Source organism: Octodon degus, unplaced genomic scaffold (assembly GCF_000260255.1).
Source record: "Octodon degus isolate 3935 unplaced genomic scaffold, OctDeg1.0 scaffold00115, whole genome shotgun sequence".
Taxonomy (NCBI): Eukaryota; Metazoa; Chordata; class Mammalia; order Rodentia; family Octodontidae; genus Octodon; species Octodon degus.
Genome location: NW_004524691.1, coordinates 2,973,118 through 2,992,444, shown reverse-complemented (window position 1 = coordinate 2,992,444; position 19,327 = coordinate 2,973,118). Strand labels below are relative to the sequence as shown.

Genomic DNA, 19,327 nt, shown 5'->3' with positions numbered 1-19,327 from the left:
TATAGACACCTCCAGGTCTCACTGGAAATTTCTATATTAATGGTATCCTCCATTCTGTAATAATAAGAGAAGAATGAGTAAATCAGTAGACTTGTCAATGGAGAAAAGACTGATAGAAATTTGCATAACAACCTATGCCTTCCCTTTGCTGGGCATCTCACCATAGCCCCCCCTTTCCCACACTCTTCTTTCTCTTTTCTTTTGCAGACAGCTGTATTTAAGCCTGAATGAGACATTTATACTTTTTTACTGCTCTCCCCCATGTACACATGTTCTTTCTCATTATCTATCTTTTGCTACAGGGGTCCATTCCAAACATGAACTACGAAGGGTAAAGAGAAAAATCATATTTTCGTCTTTTACAGTTTGAACTTTTCTTTTCCTTTTGGATCTGTATCACAGAGGGAAACGGTAACAGTGGCTACATCTTTCTGAGTTTGTCCTTTGCAAGTGCTATGGCTTATGTCTAGATGTCCCCCAAAACCTCATGCAACGAGGGTGGGCTTTTTCAGAGGTGGCTGGATCTCGACTGTGTGACACTGGGATTGGTGCTGGGATCAAGGGCACTAGGATTAAGGATGTGAGTGCTACCCACCTAACTAGCCTGGGGAAGATATGAGAGACACAAAGAGCTGTGGTTGCTCCTTGCTTGTTTTTGTTTTGCCATATTTTGCCCACCATGAACTGTTTTCCCCCTGCAGTGCGTGGCTGCCAAGCCACCCTGCCTTGGAACCAGCTATTGTGCATCTGATGGATTCATTGGTAAAAAAATATGTATTTTGGGGGAGTGCAATGTTAAAATTTCATGTGGTTTTGGACTGAAACTCTACAAACTGTGAGCTAGATAATAAATAAACCTTCCCTCTTTTAACTTTAAGTGTTGGCTCCTTTGTCTCAGCAACAAGAAAAGTAATTAAAACACAAGTTTACTTCCCTTTGCCCAGCATTTTAAATTCTAAAGAAAAGCCACACATAAATGATCAAGGTGTTACTGCCACGTAATCTTTCTTTAGAGTTACAGACCTCAGGATATTTGGTGATCTTCGGATGACATTAGTATACATAAGGATTCTCCTTATTCTTTAGTTCTGTGCCTTAACTAACACAAAACACATACATTGCTTTGAGATTTAACTTGCAAACTATAATACCTCTGTCTCAAGAACTACAAGTACTAGCTCTAGGAGGCTGAGGGCTATTACGATGATTAGAGGAGATTTTAAAAAGAAGACACACTCCGGATGACACAAGACCTTTGCCGGTATGTAGTTTTCCTGCCCACTGCTCCCTGCACCTCTTTACCCTTCCTATAAAACATCCTTCACCTACCTGAATTTCTCAAGATGAAATTGTGAGTACAACAATCCCTCCATCTTTTAATGCCCAATCCTTCACACAACTGATTTCTTTCCTACCAATTTTTTATTTATGTCTTAGCAATGATCAGTGGACTTGGGTCCCATAGCACAATGGTTCATCATGTGATAAGTACATATTCATAAGAAACTGTTAAACTGTTTCCCCAAATGGTCATGCCATTTAGCTTCCCATCAACACTGTATATGAAAGTCAATAGTTCTAGCGAAATTAGAACAATGGAACTGAGGAAATCACTTTTCTCCACCCATTTAAATTTAAATAAGGCCATTTCTCCTTCCATTGTCCTACAAAAAATGAATAATAACATAAAAACCCAAGAGATCTTTGCCTTTCTGGGCAAAGGCACAGGCATACTGGATCTGCTGGCCTGACCTGCAGTCACCTTCACCCCATTCAAACCTTACTAAGGATTTGTGAATATGTACTACATTTCATAAATGTAGCTGAAAGCAGAGTAAGTTCCGGGACAGGAACATGTGTTTACAGCCCCAAGATGACTCAGTACCCTGTCAATCATTCTGATATAAGAGGTAAAGCATGCAAGGCTAGGTGGTGAAATAAGTGGGATGGCTCAATTACAAGATCCCAGCACAGCACTGAGTAATTCCTAGGACCCCGGATGTGAAACTTCTTAAGGGTTCTCATAATAGAGATGCAGATGGTATAGAAGAGACAAGGAACCTATTACCATGATTCACCACAGTAGGCTCCAAATGCAATTTTCTTTTTGCTTGTATCCTTCCCTTTCTGTGTCTGGCCCAAGTTCACTCTACAGAGCCTGTTTCTCCCATGCCCCTTTAGCCCTCATCTTTTTTTTTTTTTTTTTTTAATGTATTTAGTACAAGGTCTAGAGATATCTACTACTTAGATCGGACTCATAGTTATCCTTCTGCTTTCAGCCTCCCAAGCATTGGGATTATAGGCACGTGCCACCACGACCCAATCTCAGTTGCTGTCTCAGCACACCCTGGGGGTGGGTGTGACATGGCAAACCAGGGATGGAACCCTGGCCACTGCACTCTGCCTCAGCAGGTGCTCTAGTTTAGCAGCTGAACTATCTAGCTGGCCCATGCCTCATCTTTTAAACAAACTTTTGGCACCATTTTTGCTTGTCTCATTCAATTCTTTGAGGCTAGAAGGACTTGGAGTAAATTTAATTCATGAGCCATTTCCAAAGGACTACTTGACAATTCTGTCTATCATATCTACAGATTAAGGGGAGACACCTGGGCAGAGATGTGTATCCTTTAAACTCTGAAAATCTGGTTTATCTGTAAGCCATGTGCTATGTTATGTGTGTAGTGCTTTTTGTTTTCCTGTCATCCCATCACCACGTATCTGTTCACAGTACGTTGCTTGTTGGTGTGGAATGGCCCTGAGCACAACTTTCCCTGATCTCCAATAAATGTAGCTGCTCCCCACCTACCACTGGGTGTGCGCACTTTCAGTGTGGTACTCTTCATACACAAGAGCCTGGCTCTTACGTACTAAATTTATCATGTGATGACTGCTCCACAGCCTCAGCAGCACTTGGAATTTCCATGTTTTAAAATTTTAAATATTTAAATAGTCATATCATGATGTCTTGTGATTTTAATTTGTACTTCCCTAATGATTAATAATGAGAGTGTGTGTGTGCGTGTGTGCGTGTGTGTGTGGTCTTTGCACTGGGCTATATCTGCAGGCCTTTTTAGATTTTTAATTTTTAAGGCAGGGATTATTCATGAAATTGTCCCAGTTGGGTTCAAACTTGTCCTGTTTCAGCTCTGTGTAGTGCTTGGGATTACAGGAATGTGCTATCATGCCTAATGAGACCCTTGCCTGTGGTACTAGGGATCAAACTCAGATCCTTACACATACTAGCACTCTACCACTGAGCTATAGCCTTGCCTAAGCCTTCTTATTTATGCTATTGTGCATCTGATAGATTCATTGGTAAAGAATATATATTTTGGGGGAGTACAATGTTAAAATTTCTGTGGTTTGTTTTCTGATTTGTGTATTATTGCATTTATGAGTCCTTTATACATTTTGGATACACGTCTTTATTATGTGTGATTTTATAATAGTCCTAGTCATGACATCATTTCACTGGCCCAAAATGCCAAAGTTTTGTTCTAGAGGTAAAGTTCTTTAATATAATCTAATTTATCAATTTTTCTTTTCATAGATCATGTTTTTGGTGTCATGTCCAAAAACTCTGCCTAACTGCAGGATTTTAAACGTGGCATTATTGGTATTCTAGATAACTAGCAGGTTGTCCTGTGCATCAGCGATATTTAGAGCAGCATTCCCGCACATAGTACCCATAGCACACGTCCTGCTGTCCCCAGGCCCCAATTGTGACAAGCAAAAACGTACCAGATACTGTCAAATATCACCTAGGGCATAAACTCGATCCTTGTTTAGAACCATTGGCCTAATCCAAGGTTGTGTATGTCACATTTTCCAATAAGTTTTTGCTTCTAGGTTTTACATTTAGGTCCATGATTCATAACAAATTAACTTTTGTATGAAGTGTGAGACATAGGACTTTTTTTCATTTGGCCATTATTCTGTTTAACAAATGGACTGCTATAGTCTGAATGTTTGTGTCCCATCCAAAATTCATATGTTGAAATCCCAAGTCTCAAGTTGATGGTTTTATGAGGTAGTGTCTGTCATAGCTACTTTCTGGTTGCTAGGACAAAATATCTGACACCCACAAGGTAAAGAAGGAAAGGTTTATTTCAGCTCACCATTTGTAGAGGTTTCAGTCCACAGTCAGCTGGTGCAAGACCAGGCAGAATGGCAGAAGAGAAACAGTCCAGGGCAGCCCAGGCAGGAAGCGGCCGCAGCCAGCTTCCCTTTCTCTTTTTACTCTATTCAGGATACAAGCCTATTGGTTGGTGCTGCTCACACTCAGGATGGTGCTTCTATCTCCAGAAAATCCATTCAGCCACATCCAGATTACTACGTTAATCCAGGTAATCCATTCAGTGGATTAATTGAGTTGTCTCTGTCTGTCTCTGTGTCTGTGTCTATCTGTCTATCTGCTGTCTGTCTGTCTGTCTGTCTCTCTCACACACACATACACACACAATCCAGACATCTCCCAAAAGTCCCATTATGAGTCTGTGAGGCTTTAGGGTTACATTTAGATATAAACCATACAAGGATCTTCAGGGGCTGATTAAGTGCCTTTCTAAAAGGGACCTTAGATAGAGGGTAACGTGTTGGGAACCGAGTTTTAATTGTGTTTTTAGGGCATCTGACTCAATTGAGAGGCATTGCAGTCTTATGTATAACATTACAGTACTGGGGCCCACTAGCTGGAGGTCATGAGTGACTGTCAAGTGTTCATCAGGAAACTAAATCCAGTGGTGAGGGAGAAAGATGTCAGAAGAAAAAAAAAAATGGACCTAAGGACCTTAGCAAACTTTTTGCCTTGTCACTGTGCAAAAATAGGTCTAAAAGATGGCTATTTATGAACTAGGAAGCAGGCCTTTATGAGACATAGAATTGTCTTACACCTTGATTTTAGATTTTCCACCCTCCAGAAGTGTGACAGTCTTTTGTTGTTTATAAACAAAAACAATAATTTTCTATTGTTTATGGTATTTTTCTACAGTAATCCAAATGGACAAAGAAATGGGTATTAAGTTTTCCAAGTACCATTTAAATCAATTGACTTGGGCTAAGAATGTAGTTCAGTGATAGTGTTTGCCTATCATATGCATATGTGCATGGGGTAGGGCTGGATTTGATCTGCAGTGAGAAGGGGGGAGGAGAGAGAGAGAGAGAGATTCGTTGACCATTTATTTCTGATTTTTCTGTTCCAGAAATCAGCTAGTATGTGTCCTCCAACTATTTATTTGCAAAATTATTCTGCAATTCTATTTCCTTTTCCATATACATTTTTAAAACAACAATTACTAGCTACATAAAAATATTAGAATTTTAAGTTTGATTTCTCTGTCTCTATATAATAATTTGGGAAAAATGAACATTTTTTTCAATGTATTTGGTACAGGGTCTCACTACACAGCTTGGACTCCTAGTGATCCTCTTGTCTTAGCCTCCACAGTGATTGGATTATGGGTGTGCACCACCATGCCTGGTCTCAGGTAGCCGGCTCAGTGTGCCCTGGGGTGGGGGTGGGGCCAATACGCCATGTGGTGCTGGGGATCGAACCCCAGTCCCTGAGTTTGCTTAAGCAGATTCTTAGCTGGCTGAGCTATCTCAGTGTCCCTTGAACATCTTAGTAATATTAAATATTTTTATGCATGAATATGTTAAATTTCTCCAATTATTTAGTTTTTCTTGGATTCTTTTCTTCAATGTTTTATACTTTTTAGTTTTATAGAGCCCAAATAATTTTTTCTAGATATATATCTGCTTTGTGCTATTTTTAGTATTATTGTTGTTTTCTTTTTGAATTCTAGTTGTTTAGTTCTAGTATGTGCCATACTATTGATTTTTGTGCATTAATTCTATCCTAAGGCTCTATTAAACTGATTTATTAGTTTTTGAACCTTTTGTGTAGGTTATTTAGGTATATTTACATAGATGAGTCACTTCTTTTATTTCTGTGTTTTGATTTGTTGTTGTTTCATTTTACACCGATAGCTTTTGCACTAAGCTATAGCCCAGTCCTCTTTATCTTTTATTTTGAGACAAAGTCAAAATCATTAAATTGCCCTAGCTGGTCTCTCAAACTTGCGTCTTCCTACTTTCATACCCCAGAGTGCTGGGACTACAGGCGTGTATCTGATGTGTACCTTGTTTTATTATGATTAGTGTTTCCACAGTATGGCAGTGGGAGTCAGAAAAGAGGATGTCCTCACCTCCTTCACCATCTTTGCAGAGACATTCAGTTACTTAACACTAAGTTTAAGGTTGCTGTCAGGTTCTTTGTTTTCAATGCCTTTTGTTTTCATTGTTCTGTTTGGTTTGGTTTTGCTAGACAGATGACTTTTCTTAGGTCTTTCCTTTTGGTCCTAGACCAGATAGCACAATGGGGGCTGGGAGACCACTCCCCTCTACCCACTTGAATTTGGGCAACACCCAGGCCCCTTCTTCTTTCCATTGCTTAAGAAAAGCAAAAATAAAATAGCCAAGGGCCTGGGAGATGGCTGAGTAGAATAAGTGCTTCTGTGGCAAGCACAAGGGCCTGAGTTCAATCCCTGGTTCCGCAAAATAAAATAGCCAAGACCCTGCTGATCTCCATAGCTCCAGGCCAGACTGCATGCATGCTACTTCTTATGGCCTGACCTTCAGTGACCTTTTCCCTACTCTATCTTTGTTAAAGGTTCATAAATGCAGACTGCATCTTGTATGTGTATAATTAAATCATAATGAAATCTGTGCACTAGAAAGCCCTTGAGATGACTCAACACCCTGCCAGTCACTCCTGTCAATCTTACCTAGAAATCCAGTGAGAACCCCCCCTGGCTAGGATGTATGCCTTTTAAAATGTGAAAGCCTGAGTTTTCTGTGCTTGTGTGTGCATGTGCATGTGCATGCGTGAGTGTGCGTGTTTGTAGTGCTTTTCACTCTCCCATTGTGCCAGAGCCACTTTTCGGTTCATGCCACATTTTTGTCATCATGAAACTTCACTGAGCACATCTCACGCTCTTCAGTCAGTGCCCCAGCTTTTCATCTACCACCAGATGATGCTTTGCCGTTCCTTGCTTGTTGGACACAAGAGCCTGGACTCTATCTCGCCTGGCCCATCCTGATATCAGTGCCGCTTTACCAAGAATTTTTATCATGAATGTTATAGAATTTTGTCAAATGGATTTTCTGCTTCAATTTCTCCTTTTTCTTTCTCTTCTTCTTTGTGATACTGGAGATCAAATCCAGAGCCTTTGCACTGAGCTATCACAGGTCCTTTTATTAAAAAAATTCTTATTTTGAGATATGGTAACACTAATCCACAAAATTGCTCCAGTTGCACCCAAATTTGTGATTCTTCTGCATCAGCCTGCCGGAGTGCAAGGGACTGCAAGCATGGACCACCACACCTGGCTGCATTTTTTTATTCTTTAAGCTGTTAATATAATGACTCACATTGATTGATTTTTACAAACTGAATCTATCTTTTTTTTTTTTTTCTGTAACCAGGCATTTATGCTGCTGAACCAATCTTACATTCAGTGTTTCTTGCTCATGATATGTTATACTTTGAATATATTCTACATTTAATTTGCTAATGTTTTTGGAAGGATTTTCTTCATTTATGTTCATGATGGATATTTTCTGTGGTTTTCTTTTCTCATGATGTGTTTCTCTTAACTTTATTTTTTTATTCAAAGAAAATGAAAAACAATATTAATGATATAGAATTTTAAAACAAGATGGTAGGAAATTAACAATGGTTAAACTGCGTATGATTATGCTCAAAGTAGTAGTTCAGGTTACCAGATAGAGGCACGCAAAACCAATCAAACAATTACACATTAACTGTTGTTTCTGTCTTAAGAGACAGTCTCACTGTGGTGCCCAGGCTTGAACTCTTAGACTCAAGCAGTCCTCCTCCCTAAATTTCCAGGTGAGGAAAACTCCAAGCATGTGCCACTAGACCCAGTTTTTCTTTTTCTTTTATTTATTTATTTAGTTTTGTATTTTAGGGAAGGGTCTACAGGGTGTTCAGGGTCTCACTACTAGATCAGACTCATAGTGATCCACCTGTTTATAGCCTCCCAAGAGCTGGGATTACAGGTGTGTGCCACCAGGCCCAGTCTCAATTGCTGTCTCAACACACCCCAGGGATGGGGCCAGCATGGCAGGCCCTGGGTTCCCCGTTGCCCCGCTCCAGCTTGTAGGCAATTTAATCCACTGAACTGTTTGGCTGGCTCCTAGTTTAAAAAAAAAAATGAAGGCAATGCTCCTTTCAAAATGAATTGTGAAGTGTTTCTTCCTCTTCTATTTCTAGAATCATTATATTAGATTTTTTCTTCCTTTCTTGAATATTTTTAACAATTTATTTATTTATTTATTTGGTTCAGGGTCTCGCTACACACTTGGACTTATAGTGATCCTCCTGTCCCAGCCTCCCCAAGGCTGAGATTACAGGCGGGCACCACCACACCCAGTTTCCATTGCCGGCATGATGGTGTGGCATGTGGAACAGGAGATCAAACCCATGTCCTTGAGCTTGCCAGGCAGGCACTTAGACTACTGAGCTATCACCCTAGTCTCCTTTCTTAAATTTCTGATAGAATTCAAGAGTGAAACAATGTATTCCTGGTTGTTTCTTTTGGGGAAATTTTTAATAAAAGTACAGTTGGCCATCTTGCAAGATGGCGGGTGAATAAACTGAAAAGCCAGACACTAAAGAGAAGAAAACTGAAGCCAAGAAGGCTTCTGTCAGTGGCACTGGTAAAAGAGTAAGGTGAAGGCAAAAAAGTCCCAGAAGGGGCAGCCCCACTGCAGCCAAAATCCTGTCCTGGTTAGAGGAATTGGTAGACACTCCTGGTCTGCTATGTATTCCAGAAAGGCTTTGTACAAGAGAAAGTACACAGCTGCTAAATCAAAGATTGAGAAGAAAAATGAGAACATTCTTGCTTTGATCACAAAACCAATTAGTGAGGGGGGACAAGAATGGAGGTATCAGGATGGTTAAGAAAAAATGCCCATATACTACCCTACTGAAGATGTGCCCTGAAAGCTCTTGAGCAAGAAACCCTTCAGTCAGCATGTGAGGAAACTTCGAGCTAGCATCACTCCCAACACCGTCTTGATCATCCTCACCGGGCATCATAGAGGCAAGAGAGTGGGCTTCCGGAAGCAGTTGGCCAGTGGCTTGCTACTTGTGACTGGGCCTCTTAGCCTTATTCTTGTTTCTCTACAAAGAACACACCAGAAATTTGTCATTGCCACCTCTACAAAAATTGATATCAGCAAAGTGAAAATCCCCAAACACCTCACTGATGCTTACTTCAAGAAGAAGAAGCTGCAGAAACCCAGACACCAGGAGGGTGAGATCTTTGACACTGAGAAAGAGAGATACCTGATTTCAGAGCAGCGAAAGGTGTATCAGAAAGCAGTGGACTCACAGACTTTAGCAAAAATAAAACTGTTCCTCAGTTCCAGAGATACCTGAGATCTGTTTTTGGTCTGACAAATGGAATTTATCCTCATTAATTAGTGTTCTAAATCTCTTACTAAGATCCTAATTAAATAATTGATACATTAAAAAAATGAAATACAAAAGTGCAGATGATATTGCTTTGATATATATATATGTATATATATATGATTATTCTATATATATATATGTATATATATATATATATATATGATTATTCCAGTTATTTGTTCTTAACTGAGTATTAGTAATATGTTTCTTCTAAGAAATTTATTTTATGAGTTGTCAAATGTATAGGCAGAGAGTTGTTTATAATATAGCCTTACTGTTAATGTCTATGGAGTTTGTGACAACTACTTCCTTTTTTGTCTTGGATCTATGTAACTTATTACCTTTCTCCTTTTTCTCTTGGACAGTCTGGCTAGAAGTTTATCAATTTTATTAGTCTTACTAGATTTTTACTTTTTGATTTACTTTTTCCTATTTAAAAATCTCATTCATGGGCCTACCGTGCTGTGCCTGCCCCTGGGGCATGTTGAGATGAGTGGGTGTGTAATCCCAGCTCTTGGGAGGCTGTAAGCAGGCAGAACACTACCAGTCCAATTGAGCAGTGAGACCCAGAACACCCTGTAGACCCTTCCCTAAAATGAAAACAAAATAAAAATAAAAATCTCATTCATTTTTGAAGATCTTACTTTCATAAAATATTTCTTTAAAGATACTATTTTCTTCCTTGTATAACTTTGATCTACATGTATTTTTGTAGTCACTAAATATGAAAACAAACATTTATGAATTTAAGTTTTTTTCTATTCTGAAATAAGCGTTTGATGCTTATTTCTAAATTTCAAACCACAATTTTGACAACACTGCACAAATTTTTGTATGTTGTGCTTTTATTTTATTTCAGTCAAAGATATTTTTAATTCTATCATGATAATTTCTCTTTGGGCTATGGCTTATTAGAAAGTACTGTTTAATTTCCAGTTATTTGAGGATTTTTCCCAGATGTCTTCCTATATTGGATTACTAGTTTATTTCCATCATGGTCAGAGAACACACTTTGAAGCTTTTATTCTTTTAAGTTTGTTTAATAACTCATAATGTGGTATATTTTGATGAATGTTCCATGTGTACTATGAAAAAGAGTGTATTTTTCTCTTGTTGGACGGAATATTCTATATACATGAATTTATCTAGTTGTTGACAGTGTTTTTCAGGGCTTCTGTAACTATCTTTCTCTTTCTATCAATTACTGAAAGAACTATTACAGACTCCAACTCTGTTCTTCCTCTCAGTTCTGCCTCTTTATTCTTGTCAGGGGCAGCTCTATTGTTAGAGGCATTCACAGTTTAGTTAGTTACATTTCCTTGGAAAAATAAACTCACTATTTTTATGTAATTTCTCTTTATCTCCAATAATATTGCTTGTTCTGAAGTATAGTTTTGATATTAACATAACTAATATGTTAATTAGCTGAACTAATATGAGTTCAGCTTTCCTTTTTTTTTTTTTTTGCGGTACTGGGAATTGAACTCAAGACCTTGCGCTTTCCAAGCAAGTGTTTATTCTACTGAGCTATCTCTCCAGCTCAGCTCTCATTTGGTTAGTTTTTGCTCAGTATATTTTTCTCCATCCCTTTATTTTTGACCAAATATCTTTATAATCTTGGTGAATTTACTTGTTCCATTTATCTCTTGTTTTTCCTTTACAATCTTTTCTCATGTTAGTTGAGCATTAAAAAAAAACCCTCTTTTTTATCTCTTATGAAGTATTCACCTCTTCTTAAAAGTATTTTCTAGTGTCTCTCTAAGAGGAGTCTGTTTTCAAATATTACACTGCTTCATGTGTTACATAAGGACCTAGAGGCAATAAATTCTTAATTTTTTCATCCATCTTGTCTTAGTACCTTTGAGGAGCTAAAATAGAACACCACAAAATGGGCAATTTATAAATAATGAAAGTTTTTTCTTATAGCTCTGCAAACTGAGAAGTCGAAAAGGAAGTTTCCAGCAGGTTTAGTGTCTGGTGAAAACCTAGTCTCTACTTCTAACATGGTGCCTTGGCTAGTGCCTATGCAAAAACAGCAGCAACAGCGACCAAGGGTTGTGGGGGAGCTGCCTCCTTCTTTTGTGCCCTTCCTGCCTTCTGCTATGTTAAATGCGTCATTTAAGGTATTCCATTTTTATTTTGAGATACAAATTGCCCTGACTGGATCTGCACTGCCTCAGCCTCCCAGAATGCCAGGATTACAGGTGTGTGCCACCACATGGAACAACAGCCCTGCTGACCTAAGCAGCACCTCGAAGCTCCACCTCTTAATGACATTAATGGTAGGTAGGGCTCAGTGCATCCGTTCTGGGTGCACATTCAGGGTGCACCACATCTTTTGGGCTATCTTTTCTTACCTTTCACTTTCCATGTGCTGTAAACACAGAATATAGTGCCGCTGACATTGTTTCAAGAGTTAGCTGTCTTTGAGACCAATTAAAAATATGAAATAATTGAATTGATTTTGCCTTCATTGATTGTTATTCCATTTCTAGAGACTTCAATTTTTGTGTGGACTAAAACTGAGCCTGACATTTTATTCTCTCTGCATGAAGATCTTCCTTTGACTTTGTTTTTGCTTTTATTTTTTTGTTGTTTTGCAGAAGTGGGGACTGAACTCAGGGCCTTGTCTGTGCTAAGGTAAATGCTCTACCACTGAGCTACAACTCTTGTACACTGAGTTTTTTTTTTTTTTTTAATTGAGTAGGACTGCTGACCTACTCAGTTTTTGTTAGTTTGAGAAGGCTTTTATGTATTTATTCTTTACAAGATTTTGCTGGATATAGAATTCTGGATTGTTAGTTTTTGCTTTTGTTTTCCTTTTTGCATAACTTTGAAGATGTTATTCCATTGTCTCCTGGCTTTATTATTACTGATTAAAAGTCCATTTCATTCTCAGAAAATTCCTCAGAAAATGATATTCATTTTTTTTTCTGGCTGCTTCAATGTTCTCTCCCTCTCATTAAGTTTCAGAAATTTATGTGTATGTATGCTTCATAGGTGCACCATTGTTTCAATGTATTCCTCAAAAGCTCATTCACATTAATGGTATTTGAAGGTTGGACCTTTAAAGTGTCATTACATTTAGATGGAGTCTTAAGGGAGGGGCCCTTGGGGCAGTATCAGGGGCTTTACAGCAAGAGGAAGAGGGCCCTGGACTAGCACAATTGCTGTGTCTTGCCATGTGGTGTCCTCTGCTATGTTAGGACATAGTAAGCAGGCACTCACCAGGTGCTGGTGCCATGCTCTTGGGCTTCTCTAGGATCGTGCAGTGCATAGGTTTTTATTCTTTATAAATTATCCAATCTCAATTATTTTGTTCTAGTAACAGGAAAAGAGCTAAGATTGTGTATAGGCGTGTGCATGCATACATGTATTACCCTACTGGGTGTTCTCAAGCTTCTGACATCTGTGGTTTGGTGTCTGTCCTTACTCTAGAGAATTCAGTCATTATTTCTTCAGATGTTTCTTTTCTATTTCTCTTTCTGGCTTCTACTTCTGAGATTCAAATTATGCATATATTGGAATGTTTGATATTATTCTGCAACTGTAAGAAGTTTCTAGTCTGTTTTTCCTCACTTTCTTTTCTCTTTGTGTTACAATTTTGGCAATTACTATTGCTTTACCTACAAAGTCACTAATCCTGGCTATGGTTCTGTGAGTCTACTGATAAGACTATCTAAAGCATTCTTTATCACTGTTTTTGTATTTTTTATTTCTAGCATTTCCATTTGATTTTTTCTGATAGTGTCTCTCTTCCTGCTGAAAGTAACCATCTGACCCCATATGTTATCTGCCTTTCTCATTAGAGTCTTCAGTATATTAATTGTAGTATTCAAAATACTGTCATAGCAAACTGGTCCTAGGCTTCAGTTGGATAACCATGCATGGAGTTTTCAGGATCACCTGAATCTGGTCTCTGGAACCCCATCTTCAGATTCACCTAGTACCAGGTTGGCACCTATGAACCCCAGCATGCTGGTACCCAGATTCCCACCCTCCAGGCCAACATCCACAGACCCAGTGTTAAGGCCAGATCCCATAATCCATGCTGCAGTAGATCAAGTGCCCAGACATGTGCTTGCTGACCCAGGATCTAGGCCTGCTCTATTTGATCCCATCTGCCCACAGACAAAGCATCTAGGCTTCTCCTTAACCAGGCTGAAGCACCAAGCTTCAAGCCATAGATCTAGTCTCTGCATCAGTATCTAGATTCAGTCTTTAGGCTGATTCCCCCACCCCAGACCCAAGCTCCAGGCTGGCCCTTGAAGAGCCAGACTTCAGGCTTACCCCTGTGCACCAAGGTACTAGACTGGAGAGAGACCAATACTTGTTCTGGTAGGCTCATGCTCAAGGCCCACCCAGTGCCATTTCCTCCATGGACTCAGGCTGTAGGCCAGCCCCAGAGACCTAGGCACCAGTCAGGACCCACATACCCAGGTTCCAGACAAGTTCCCATTGCCTTAAGTTACAGACTTGTTGTAGTAGATCCAGGCTAATGTAGCCCATGTGCTGCCTAGACCAGGATGGAAGCCCCTCCTTCACCTAGTCAGGCAGTGGTCAATGTTTGGGTGGAAAGGAAGATGCATTCCAGCTGCCCTGAACAACAAAGAAAAGCAGAAGGTGGTATTTATTTATTTATTTATTTATTCCCCTCTTCAGTGAAATAAGCCAAACCTTATGGTAGAAGAATCTGTCTTGAATCAGAAATGGTTTAACCATAGCACAACAGGAAATGACTCCAGTCACAGCACAGCTTGCAGCTTGCTCTGCCTCCTATTTGGTGAACTCAGCATCCCATCCCTACTTCCTTTAAGGTGGAATCTAGCAGGTAGCTCCCCTGAGGAGCCTTGGTCCACCACTGCTGGCCTTTGCCTTCAGGATTTCTGCTCTCAGAATAGCCTCGAGAAGAATGAATATTTGCCAAAGGAAGACAAAATAATCAGGAGTTCTGTCTCTAAATGTAGCTAATTTCTATTTAATTGGCCAGTAACTGCATTTAAAATAAACACCAGTTGGTAATCAAAAACAGGAGGATAAAGGCTGAGCAATTGTGTAAGCAAGATAGAATTACTAGGCCAAAACAAAGTTGGGGGAAGCAGGAGACATGCTGCTTCAGAGAAAACACGGTCAGGAGCAAGGAAGGCAGCAGCTGTGGGCCTTGCAGTTCTCATAAGATTGATATCAGCTTCTACTTGTGTTTGTTAGCCATCAACAAAATGGATTTTAATCACCAACTGGTCTTTAGTTATAAAGCATTTGTTCTTTTTATTAAATAAAAATTAAAAACACATGTAAAGGGCAATTTTAAAACTGTCAAACAAGATGAGGTTGGCACATCCTGGTGTATCCCCAGAGGCAGAGGCAGTGATTGGACGGTTTTCTAGAAAACCCTTCGCTTGCGGGCACTTGCAGACCCCCTGGCTGCTGGCAGTATGGGCTTGCAGGCAAATGTGGCCGCTCCCCTCCAGGGGAGGAATGTGGAATCCACAGAGCTGGAGCGAGGCACGTCCTGCTGCCAAACCGACGCCTGTGTTTGTAATTCCTGTCTTTCTGCACCACCCAAGATGTACCGATGGACGGACAAGTCTTGTAAAGACTCTTTCCCTTGCTTGTGCTGTTAGGCACTGAAAGAGGGAGTGGGAGGAGGAAACAAGGGACAAGGCAGGGGGCAGGAATTGCGAGTAGGATCCCAGGCTGTGCGCAGCGAGTTCTTCCAATCAAGCTTTTTTGTGGAGGCAGACATTTTTCCTGTTAGACTTTAAACCTAAATCTTTATCCTGTCTATCTCCAAAAGACTTGCTCTGTGTCTCCCTCCCGATTAGTATGAAATTATTCCTTTTTTCTTTATTAGAAACTGAGATTGATTTTTTCAAAAGATAAGATTCACATCTCTAGTTAATGTTTATTTAATTCATTTGGAAGCAGTGCGTTTTCCTCGGAGGGCCTAAAAAGCCCTGAGAGATTCAGTAAAGAAGGACCGTGAGGAGGGTCACAGTAAGCGGCGCTTCTCATCAGCCCAGCTGGCCAGGGATGCTAAAGTGCTTTCTGAAATGGGAGCTTACAAGTCTGCTCAGCATTTACTGTTTTCTAAGAGCCTTAGCTAAATTAATCACAGCACACAATAACTCTGTAAGGTAAAATAATGATTCCTGGTATTTTGAAAGCAATCAGTGATCCACAAAGAGGGAGGTAATGTCCTCCAGACCCTAGATTAAAAGCCGGACACTGAGGGAGGCTGCACTCCCTTCCCGGCATCAAAGGCCAGCTTGTTTGTCTCCGAGCAGGGGCCTGGGCAAGCTGAGCTTGGTCGGAGCAGCCCACGGCCACAGGAATGGCAGGCCTGGGACTGCCTAGTTGGGGCTGTGGGAATGCCGTCTCGGTGGTGGGGGGCTATTGAGGTTGTTTACTAATTATATATTTTCCTTGTAAGTGTTTAGGAGTCGGCCAGGCCTCCTGCTTGGGGACACAAACCCAGCCAAGGCCTGCCGCGGGCCACCCACGCAGCGGTAAGCCAGAGCGCAAGGGCCGCTCCCCTCGCACGTTAGCTGTGGCCCGGGCTCCCCCAACATCTGCACGGATACGGCAGAAGCCTTGATCCAATTCTCTGAGCCAGAGAAGCAGATAAGTGTTTGTTTTCTTTTTCTTTTCAGGTGATTACACATCATCTGATTGTGGGGAAAGCCTGGGCTAGCTTGGAGGGAAGAGACTGAGTGGAAGGATTTGAAAAGCATCCGTGAAATGCTGTAAATCACTGTGGAGGAAGATGGCCCGCCTCTCCCCCAGCCTGAGCCTCTCCCAGGAAGAGCTAAGGGAACCCCAGGGGTTCTTCTGGAAAGATAATACGGTCCTGAGAACAAAGCTGCACCTCCCTCCTGTGTGTTGGGTGGGACCAAGAAAGCAAGGCCCACAGTCATTCAGGCCAGGCCTACAGTCATTCAGGCCAGGCCAGGTCAGCCAGCGCTGGGAGCTACCCAGGAAGCCGCTGGCTCCTGGCTTTTGTGTACAGCAGTCTCTATTCTCCATTGTCTCCCACAGGAAGGGCTCAGTCCACTCTGTTAAAGACTGATGAATATTTTATTGACTAAAAACTGCGGGATGGAGCCGGCTGGTAAACAAGTTTGGAGTGTGTTTTTCAGTTGATGTGTTTATATTTTGTGCATGGAATCTTTTATTTCTTTAAAAAATTCAAAACACTCCCCAGAATTCAGCAACTTGAGGGATAAGCACAAATGTGTCATAGCAATATTTGGACACTTTAAAGATTATTTCAGGGACTATAGTGGCAGTGAATGGGAGAAGACACAACTTTCTCTTAACCATGACATTTCAGCAGATGAGTGTAGACTTCCAAACCCAGAACAAGCATCCCCAATTCACACCGTGAAGTGCCTACAGAAAGATCCTATGGTCAGCCTTCCAAGTGCAGGGAGCTAATCATTTCATCTCATCGAGGGAAATACCCTCACATTCAGGAAAAGCATATTTAGTTAGTGAAAGAGTAGGGTGGGGAAATCTGTGCAAGCTGGGCACAGGTTCTGCGGCTCATCCCCTTGAGAATCCAGGGGTCTCCACCAGGGAAAGAAGTGCCCTCGGCCTGGGCTGGGGACTTCCCAGGGATCAGCTTTCACCATGCAGGCCCGGGAACAAAGGGCAGGCTTCATCCGTGTGGGTGCCACAGCCCCCATGGGGGGAGTGCCACCCCAGTGCCTAGCCTATGGCCCGTGGCATAAGCCCTTTTTAATAACTCTGATTTTGAATATCCAATTGACATGAAAAGCGTATTTAAAAAGCAGGGGCACTGTCCACTGAAAAAGGAACCATGCAAATAGCTTAGGCGGCACTCATCCTGCAGAGCCTGGCTCTTAGCTTAGGTGGTGTGTTGCCTCACCTGCTCTGATACATACTGATGGCTCCCAAAATGTCACACACACACACACACACACACACACACACACACACGCAGAATTCAGTTCACCTAGATTGTGGTGTGGGTATCGGGATTTCCAATCTCTCCAAGTGACTAATGTGCAGTCAAGGCTAAGAGCAGCTGAAGAGTGATTCAGTACAGCTTTTCAAGGCTGCTTCTTACGCTGTAGCACTAGCCTAGGTTTTTGACCTCTTCTTCTCCCATCCCACCTCAGCTTGCACATAAACCACAGAGATATTCCTGCTATACCTTGAATGCATGTGGCTTGCTCCCATCTCCATTCCCATAAATACAACTCCCTCTGGGCACCTACAGAAAGTACAGCTCAGCACCCCCCATGGTTACCCTTTCATTGTCGACAGTCCCCTTTACCAGTGAGCCTTGTTTCTTGATCACAGAACACTGTGTGGATCTCTCCTGGAGTGCTTCTCGCATCATACTAAAGGTATCTAGATATAGGTCAGCCTGTTCCCCTAGCCCAGCGGAATGTGGACACTTAGTAATTGCAGCAGTGCGCATGGAGTCTGGCTGGGTATGGTCTTCAAGGACTGTTCATCAAACGAACGAACGAATGAATGGATGCCAGTCTTGTATATTGTTGTTCTACCATATGACCTCAATTCTCAAACCGTGTTCATTGGGAAGGCTGAGTCAGTACCACAGAAGTGGGAAATCCTTATTTGTGGTACTCAACGTGTAGTCCATAGACCACCAGCAGCTGTATTTTGTGCAAGGTTTACTTATGTGGAATCCACATTTTAACAATGTCTTCAGGCACTTTATATGTGAGTTGCAACTTGGGCTGTATGTTTTAACAAGCTCTCAGAAAATTATGTAGCCAATCTGCCAGCCAGCATTTAGGACCTACTGTTCTAGACCTTCATTTACTGAGCAGAAGAGACTCTGTGTGACCATGTATGTTTCTTTTGTTGTCCTCTTTGCTGTCCTAAAAGATTCCCAATAAGAACCATATCTCAGGCAGGCTGACCCCACTTCCAGGGCCAGAAGTAGTGCTGATTGGTCCCAGGGATCTGCCATTGTCCTGCCTATGAATTGGGTTCAGTAATGGAACTGTGACCAAATTTAGACTAATGAAATGTGAGTGAAAATCTGCTAGAGACAATCCAGAAAAAGTTTCTTTTCTTTAGAGGCAATCTTGTGTGTTGAGAGGGTGGGAGGTGGGATCTTCCTTACTTGTTAATACTTGACTCTGCAGGATGTGGTGCCTTTAATCTCCTGTTGCCATATGGATACCTGCATAAAGAGAGAAGCCAGTACTGGGAAATCAGAACAAAAAGAAGCAGGCTGGGGAGATAGTTCAGTAGAATAAGCAGCACTTGCCTGGCAAGCTCAAGGTCCTGAGTTCAATCCCCAGTACTGCAACAATAAATAAATAAAAGAAAAGGAAAAAAGATGGAAGGGACTTGAGGTTTTTTCTGTGTGTGTGTGTGTGTGTGTGTGTGTGTCTGTGTGTGTGCACATGTGTATACACTGGAGGTTGAAACCAGGGCCTTTGTACTGAGCTATACCTACATCTCTTTTCTTCATATTTTAATTTTGAGACAGGCTCTTACTATGTTGCTAAGTTACTGAGGCTGGGCTCAAACTTTCAATCTACCTCAGCTTCCCAAAGTGCTAGGATTACAGGTATGTATAGCCACCACACCTGGCTGGGACTTGGGTTTTATGACATCACTGAGCTTGTCTTTCTCTGTGGACTTTTGTAATGGTAAGAAATTTTCTTAACGGCTTAAACCATGTAATCCTTACAACTAAAAGCATTAACATTTAAACATCTTACTAGTTTAATCAATCGTATTTAGGTCCCTACCTCTAGACCCTATGCTAAGACCATTACACAAAATTATCTTGCTCCTCAATCTATTAAGACCAGT

At 41.1% G+C, this 19,327-nt stretch overlaps 1 pseudogene; it reads right to left on the bottom strand.

Moving 5' to 3' along the window:
• Window positions 1–17,867, bottom strand: part of LOC101588146 — a 38,781-nt pseudogene extending 20,914 nt beyond the window's left edge.
• Window positions 17,868–19,327: the final 1,460 nt, after the last annotated feature.